Below are 8,495 nucleotides of genomic sequence, written 5' to 3' on the forward strand. Positions count from 1 at the left end.
AGAAGCTTTGGCTGATTCTGAAGTATTCTTAACTCAGGTCAAGCCAGCTCCTGAAGAGCCAGAATCGTCAGTGCAGCATTGCAATCTGGCAGCCACCAAATTTCCTTGCATTGCTTTCACAAAAGAAGACATGCAAGTCAGGAATTCAAAGCATGATAGACCGTTATATTTTACTGGATATATCGGTTCGAGCATGGTTAACCGGATCCAAGTCGATCCGGGTTCCGCTGTTAGTATCATGCCACTTCGTTTGATGTACCACCTCGGAATTCCCGCCAGCAAGTTAGCCTCCACTGGAACGGTTATCTATGGTTTCAACACAAGCGGGTCACGACCGTTGGGAAAAATCCGGGTGAAGTGTCAACTCGGAGATCTGAAGTCTGAAGTCACCTGCTATGTGATCGATGCGGAGACTTCCTATAACTTACTGTTGGGTCGCCCATGGATCCACGGTAATCTTATAGTTCCCTCCACCCTCCATCAGTGTTTGAAATATGTCGACACTAATGAGGAGCTCGTGACCCTTACATTTCCCCAAATCCGCTCATCTCTCTCACATTTCCTCTCAATCTCTCCCCAAATCCGCTCATCTCTCTCACCGAATCCCCCCTCCCTCTCCCCAGATCCTCTCAATCTCTCCCCAAATCTGCTCATCTCTCTCACCGAATCTGTGCATCCTCCTCCGACGAGATCAGCCCTCTGAGCCGCCGCTTTCTCGAACGTCGTGCTGCTGATCTCGCCATCATCACTCTCGTCGTCATCCTCCCTCGGACTCGTCCTCATCCTCCCTCGGACTCGTCGTCATCACTCTCGTCGTCGTGCTGCTGATCTCGCCGTCGATCTGGTGTTGATCTCGCCGTCGATCTGGTGCTGATCTCGTCGTCCTAAGCCAGAGTTCGTGAGCCAGATCCGCTCATCCTCCTCCGTCCTCCTCCCTCTGAGCCGACGCGGTCTCAAGTTCTACTCCGGCTATCCTCTCTCTGGTGAAATCCCATCTCAATAAAAACCCAATAATAATTTCTGTTAGTTGGATTGAGTTAGTTGTTTGATAACTAGGTCTTTTTCTTATGAAACCTGGTCTTTCTCTTATCTGCCAGTATTCTTCACATTGATCTGCTTATTTTAATTATTTGATGGATTATGTAGGGGTTTTGGATTGAGTTAGTGGTTAGATAACTAGGTTCATAAATTCATTGGTGGTTACTGAAGTATTACGAGGACTATGTCAGTTGTTTTTTTGTTCCTATAATGTCATTCTCAGATATTAGTTTCTGGCAAAGTTTATCTTTGATATATGTTTCCGAAAATGTTCATTATCATGTCACATTCTTCAAATACAAAATTATTATTTTTTTATTAATATCAGAGTCCTTGTAATAGTTTCCACTACGAAATATTGCTAAGAAGAGTGAAAATTTTTGAATTGAGAGGAGAGAGACATGCTATTATCAAAGAGAAGATTCAGTGGTGAAGAGAGAGCAAGTGGACCGAGAGTAATGATTCTGGCTGATCAAAATTTACGTTATATGATAGTTAAAGTTGGTAACTTTTGAAAGGGGCCAAGTTTTGACTTTGTTCTACTGGGTATGCTGTGACTTGTTGTGAGAAAAGTGAAATGTTCGCTTCGTTAGTCATTGATCACGGTTAGAATTCCAAACAAGAAAAAGGGACAGACCCTTGTAGTTCAATTTTTTGCCAATTATTATTTTTCAATTGTGATGAATTTGCAAACTTTTGTATCTGTAGCCGTGAATCATGGAGTCATCTTCAAGCAATCGTCATGGACTGTTGCGTCATTGTGGAAGGAGGGCTATACTCTCTAGATCTGGAACTAAGACGAACCCTGGTCGATTGTTTTTGGGATGCGCTAATTGGAAAGTGAGTAATTATGGATTCTTCAAATGGGTATCTGATGAAGAGGAGTTTGAAGGTTCAAAGACAGGGCTTGTTCAGACAAAGCTGTCGAGCGTGAGGCCGCAAGTTTCAAGAGGCGTGTCAAGTGGAGAATTGCGGGAAAAGAGAAAGATTGACATTGATATTATGGATTTGTTGAAGCTTGTTGTATTTGCTCTTTTATTTGGTATTTTTCTTGGATTTGTATTTGGTATTTTTATTGGATTTGTGCTAAGTAGAGTGTAAGAATGTATTATCCTTCTTTGTGGAAGTGTATGTTGATGAGAACTTCAGGTGTTCTGGATTTGTATCTTCAGACAAATTAGAATAGCAATTTGTTTTATACTCAGCAAAGTCTGGACTCGTTCAGGTGAGACCATTTTGATGGTTTTTGTTGTTTGCTGGCGAAATTGATGTTTGATTTTGTCCTACTTGATGCAGTTTAAAGTTGAAATTTTGGTTGATGTGGAAGTAAGATTGAATAGTGGGGCTGAAACCATGTATCTTTTTCATGGGGAGACTGTCAAATGTCCGATGTTCAACGAAACCATGTATTTGGTCAGTTGTTTACTATCAATATTTGTAGTTAGAACACAGAACACCTGAGTAAGGAACCAGGATTAAAAACCGAAGTGTATGTTTAAAAACCGAAGTGTATGTTTAATGTAAAAATGCCAAGATGATCTTATGTATGCAGTACAGTAGTGTTATATGAATGTATTCCTGAGGGTCTTCAGTTGTCGTAGCTTTGACTGTAATACCACATACTTTGGTGGTGGTTGTTAAATGCTAATGCATGCCTGTTAATAGGCGACATATGAACTATAATTGTATCCTCTCAACTAGAGATTCACACTTGACCTTAAGTAATTTAAAACACCATTAGTTGGACTCTATGCTGGCCAGTTTCTCTATGCCTGTCTTAGCGTGCTGTTTGCTAGAGATACAAGTAGTTAGCTTAAGTATCATACTCTCATTCTGAAGTGTATGCCAACTTTAGATTGTGACCAGCCACAATTTTTACTGCAAATTCTGTTAAACCGCAAATGATTTGGTATTTGTTAGCCACAAATTTGAACTGCAAATTCTTTTAAACTGCAAACTATTTCTTATTTGTATAATTATCTGAACAAATTAGATTATAACTAAAGCCTGTTAAAAGAATATTTATGCACCAGGACATATTTGCTCTCAAATATGATGGATTTGTTGACCATACTGCTATAAAAAATGCTTCTAAAACCATGCTGAAACACCAGGATTGAGCTGCAAATCATATAAGCTCAAATCACAAGAAACAGATGCAACCAAAGTCACCAGGATTGAGCTGCAAATCATATAAGCTCAAATCACAAGAAACAGATGCAACCAAAGTAGCTGAATAATCATTACAAGATAGCTGCATATAAGCTATGCAACCAAAGTAGCTGAATAATCATTACAAGATAGCTGCATATAAGCTCAAATCACATTACAAGATAGTTACATAAAAGAGAATTGAGCTACAACCAAAGTAGCTGAATATAAGCCAAAGCAAAGCTACAAGCATCAAATAGAGTTACATCATGAGTTACAACATCAAACAGAGTTTCATCAAAGACAGACTTAACCTCCAAAGTTACAACCAAAGTAGCTGAATATAAGCTCAAATCACATTACAAGATAGCTGCATAAAAGAGAATGCTCAACCTGTGTTCCAACCACCCACCATTGATGCTATTCACTCGGATTTTACAAGATAGCTGCATAAAAGAGAAGAAATTTTAATCATTACCGAGAATTGAGCGCATTAAACTATATTCAGCCCTTCACATATGTGTAAACATATGCTGCAAATCATTACCTCAAAAATATTAAGCCCTTCATTACCGAGAATTTAATCATTACCGAGAATTGAGCTGCAAATCAAATTACAAAATAATCATTACCGAGAATTTAATCAAACAGAAAAAGTTTCATGAAAAAATATTAATTGTACCTTGGCAAGTTGACTTTACAGCTAGTTCTATAATGCCCAAGTTCACCACATCTGCTACATATACGTTTATTCCTTTCTTTCTTTTCTTGTGCTTGTTCTAAACCTGATTGGATTCTAGTAGCATTGCGTGGACGACCTTTAGTCCTTGTAGGTCCATCAACAATGCATAAGAGTTATAATAATTATAAGCTTCTTCATAACTATTAAACTTCATTCCAAGTAGTGGTTTAGGATGATTTACAGTATTGGCCGCAATTTCACTTCCAATAACACTTGATTCTCCCATTCTGAACTCTACAGTAGTTGAATTCTCTGACTCCATTCCGAACTCCTAAAGAAGAAACTAAATTCAAGAAAAACAAACTTAGTATTTCTATTGTGGTTAGAAATACAAACTTAGCTTATTAATTCATTGGGGGAAAAATAGTTGCAAAAACCCACTTTGCATTCAAAGTCTATCTTATTAATTTGTTGTTTTCACGCAGAAATTTGATTAACTTTCACGCAGATAATTTTTCATTAGCAAATTCACTGTTATAGACTATAAATATAAACAATTTGATTAACTTTCACGCAGATAATTTTTCATTAGCAAATTCACTGTTATAGACTATAAATATAAACCAAGAACAAAATCTATTTGTAGCAGAAATTTGATTAACTTAGCAAATTCACTGTTATAGACTATAAATTCTCGTAGGGTTATTATCCAAATCATTACTTAACTTCATATAATTATTTGTAGCAGAAATTTGATTAACTATGATGACGAACTTGTTGTAAACAACTAACAGAAATTTGATTAACTATGAACCAAGAACAAAAATCTATTTAAGCAGAAATTTGATTAACTATGATGACGAACTTGTTTCAAACAACTAACTCAATCCAACTAACAGAAATTATTATTGGGTTTTTATTGGAATGGGATTTCACCTGAGAGAGGATTGCCGGAGTAGAACTTGAGATCGCGTCGGCTCAGAGGGAGGAGGACGGAGGAGGATGAGCGGATCTGGCTCACGAACTCTGGCTTAGGACGACGAGATCAGCACCAGATCGACGGCGAGATCAACACCAGATCGACGGCGAGATCAGCAGCACGACGACGAGATCAGCAGCACGACGAGCTGAGTGATGACGACGAGACCGAGGGAGGATGAGGACGAGTCCGAGCGAGGATGACGACGAGAATGATGACGGCGAGATCAGCAGCACGACGTTCGAGAAAGCGGCGGCTCAGAAGGATGATCTCGTCGACCTCCTCCTTCGAAGGCTCGAGATTTGTGAGCTGATGTCGTTGGAGGAGTGCTCGAGAACTCGTGAGCGGATATGGGGAAGCGACGGCTCTGTTGCAGGCGAAGGCTCGAGATCTCGTGAGCGGATTTGGGGAACGGCGGCAACGAGTCTCGCCGGAGGAGGGCTGATGTCGTCGGAGGAGGGCTGATGTCGTCGGAGGAGAAAGCGGATTTGGGGATTTGGGGAAAATTTTGAAGTCACGAGTTGAGATTTGGGGGGGAGAGAGAGAGGTCACGGGCATAAATTTCACGGTCATAAAGCGACGTTTTTTGCAATAAAACCCCTACAGCGCACAGAGATGGTGAACTGGCAGCTCACCTACAGTTTCCTCTATATATATATATATAGAGCGCTCGTGACCCAGCTATCACAGCGTCTCTCCCCAAAAAGAGCCCCCCTCTCGTTCCCCAGATCTCTCCCCAAATCCGCCCTCTCTCGTTCGATCTTTCTCTTGATGTGAAAACCCTCCCCCCCTTTCGATCTCTCTCCCCAGAAAACCCCAACCACCGCCGCTCGTTTCGTCTCGTGAGGCCAACCCCGACTCCCCCTTTCGATCTCTCTCTCGTGAGGCCAACCCCGACCGCCGCCGACCGTCGCTCTCTCCCCCAACAACCCCGATGCCGACCATCCCCAGATCCGGGTAAAATTTCAAAAATCCCTCTTCATCCTTCTCTCGATCCATAGTAATTAAGAAAATACATTATGCTATCAACAGAAGTCTTTTCTTTTGGTTTTGGTTTTGGTGGGGGGTGGGGGGAATCACCGTCCCAGATCTCGACATCCTCATTCAGTTTCTGATACACAGGTGTAGCTGACCACACAAAGAAACCACCTGGGCGTAGGACCCTGTTTAGCTCTAAAAGCAGCGTGCCACCTATTTTCAGTCAAGAACAAGCTCGTTAGAACTAATTAGGAAAGTAGGAAACCATAGTAGCTAGAATTTTGAAGAGCAAAAACAAAAAATCTTATATACAGGGAACTAATAGCATCATACTAAAAGTAATTTCTTGATTTTGTTTCCAATTGTGATTCTTCTGTAGTCTGTTATATGATTATCATTAAAAAATATTATCATGCTTTGCGAAATGGGAGAGGGTAAGAGTATTGAATACTAAAGGTTATGATAATTTTCAGTGTTTACTTTGCAAAATGGGAGAAGGTAAGAGTATTGAATGCTAGTGAAGAGACTAATTTGTTTTCATGCTTATCTTCGTTAGTTAAGATTACTGCCATTAAATTCTAACCACAACAAAAATACTAAGTTGGTTTTTCTTGAATTTATTTTCTTCTTTAGAAGTTCGGAATGGAGTCAACAAATTCAACTAGTGTAGAGTTCGGAATGGGAGAATCAAGTGTTATTAGAAGTGAAACTGCGGCCAATACTGTAAATGCTCCTAAACCACTTATAGGAATGAAGTTTAATAGTTATGAAGAAGCTTATAACTATTATATATCTCATATGCATTGTTGATGGGTTTTGGAATAAGGAAGAGCACGGTGAATTACTCTCGCAAGACTAGAGAAGTGGTGGACAGAAAGTTTGTTTTTGATAAGGAGGGCTATAAATCTACTAGAGACAAGGTAGAGATTCCTCTTCGGCGAGAGACCCGAGTGGGATGTAAGGCAATGATGCGAGTGAAAATATTGAAGGACAAATCGTGGGAGGTCATGGGGTTTATTGAAGAACATACAGATCATGTGTTGAGTAGTCCAGATAAAGCAAAAATGCACAGATCACATCAACAATTCCATAAAACTCAAAGATGTATAATTAGCTACCTTTCCATATTCAATGTTTCAAATGTTGACAAATCCTACAGCATATCTCATGTTATTAAACTATTTCTTGTTTTGTCTTTACATCATCAATTACTTTTCTCATGTTATTAAACTACTTCAACTGTCTGACACAGTGTAAATTTCTCATGTTCCAAATCCTACGGCATATCTCAGACAGTGTAAATATTCTGCTACATTGGTGGAAATCAAACAATCTTAGCACTTTAAAATTATATATGTAGATACATGTGCTACCTTTCCAATTCTGACTAACTCCCAATAATTTGTCGTGTAATTTGCAGCTAAACATATGCACGGATGCTGGATTATGAGGTTTGTTCACTGGGTACCCCAGTCCATGTACGTATGAAAAGATTTGTTCCCTTTTTGTTTTTTGTTTCCTTGCATTTTTCTGTATCAATCTATAATTTTCTCAATTCTAAATTTAATTAGCAGAGGTTGTTGGAGCACAGGATGTTGGAGCATACTTTTGAAAAATCAAGATCAAAATCTTTTACAGTTACTCTATTGCAGAGAGCAAGATATGGTTGGTTGTAACTTTGGTTATGGTTGGTTGTAACTTTGGTTGTAACTTTGGTTGTAACTTTTTTGTTTTGAAACATGAAAATGACTCTACTGAACTTTGGTTGTAACTTTCTGGTCAGTTGTACATGAACCAGAAAGAAGTAGTTGATACTCTTTTGTATCAGGCAAAAATTGAACTGGGATCTGTTTGTGAGACTGGAGTATTGTACATGGTTTGTATTGTCATTAGGACATGATAACAAGATCAAGGCTCACCTTTTGTATTGCATACACGCTTGTACTTCATTAAAGTTTTTGTAGCTTTAGGCTTGGAATTAGGGACTCCTAATCTATGAATACCTTAGGCTGATAATTTGTTGATGATGTATTGACTAGCTATAATCAGGAAGTATCTTTGTAGGCTTAATATTTCTTTTTCAACAGTACCCCCCAGTGTGGCATTTATGAGCATTAAGATCACCGATTACATGTTCTAAATGTTTATAATCATGTAAGTTTTGGATTTAGTAACACCTAGATGTAGCCCAAAATAATTCATACTATAGCCTTCCATTTTGTGGCTGCTTCAGGCACAGAAAAATCACTCTTTTGTTGGGCATTACATTGAAGATTCTGTACGGTGATATTATGGATGTTCCTCTTAAATTGCAAAAGATTACAATTCAAAGGGCATAAGTCAGCATTTAAGGCAATGATGCAAACACACTACAAACTTACCACAAATCACATTGAAGAATCATTCACAAATCACATCACATGTTTTACAAGCTAAGAGAAATTGTTATACAAGCTTATACTCACATTGAAGAATCATTCACAAATCAGATCACATGTTTTTTGCAATGGAGTAACCAACAAATACCGCAACGATACATACTAGAAACACTAATATTGTAAACACCGAACCTAATACAAAAGTATAGATGAAGGAAATAGCAGTTTCCCCAAGTTTTCCCTTGTCCTCAACCAGATTATGTTCCTCTGGAAACATTTGTTCTTAAGC

General features: G+C 38.9%; 2 long non-coding RNA genes across 2 annotated transcripts; one reads left to right on the plus strand and one right to left on the minus strand.

The window, feature by feature from the left end:
- LOC109827222 lies at positions 539-2,181 on the plus strand. The gene is made up of 2 exons (XR_002243365.1): positions 539-983; positions 1,747-2,181. It is a non-coding gene; the product is annotated as an uncharacterized LOC109827222 (long non-coding RNA).
- LOC109827230 lies at positions 3,326-5,455 on the minus strand. Its single transcript, XR_002243371.1, has 5 exons — positions 4,808-5,455; positions 4,113-4,214; positions 3,872-4,015; positions 3,737-3,791; positions 3,326-3,635 (listed from the first exon to the last, which is right to left on the minus strand). It is a non-coding gene; the product is annotated as an uncharacterized LOC109827230 (long non-coding RNA).

This window comes from Asparagus officinalis, chromosome 1 (genome assembly GCF_001876935.1).
Source record: "Asparagus officinalis chromosome 1, Aspof.V1, whole genome shotgun sequence".
In the NCBI taxonomy this organism is placed as follows: Eukaryota; Viridiplantae; Streptophyta; class Magnoliopsida; order Asparagales; family Asparagaceae; genus Asparagus; species Asparagus officinalis.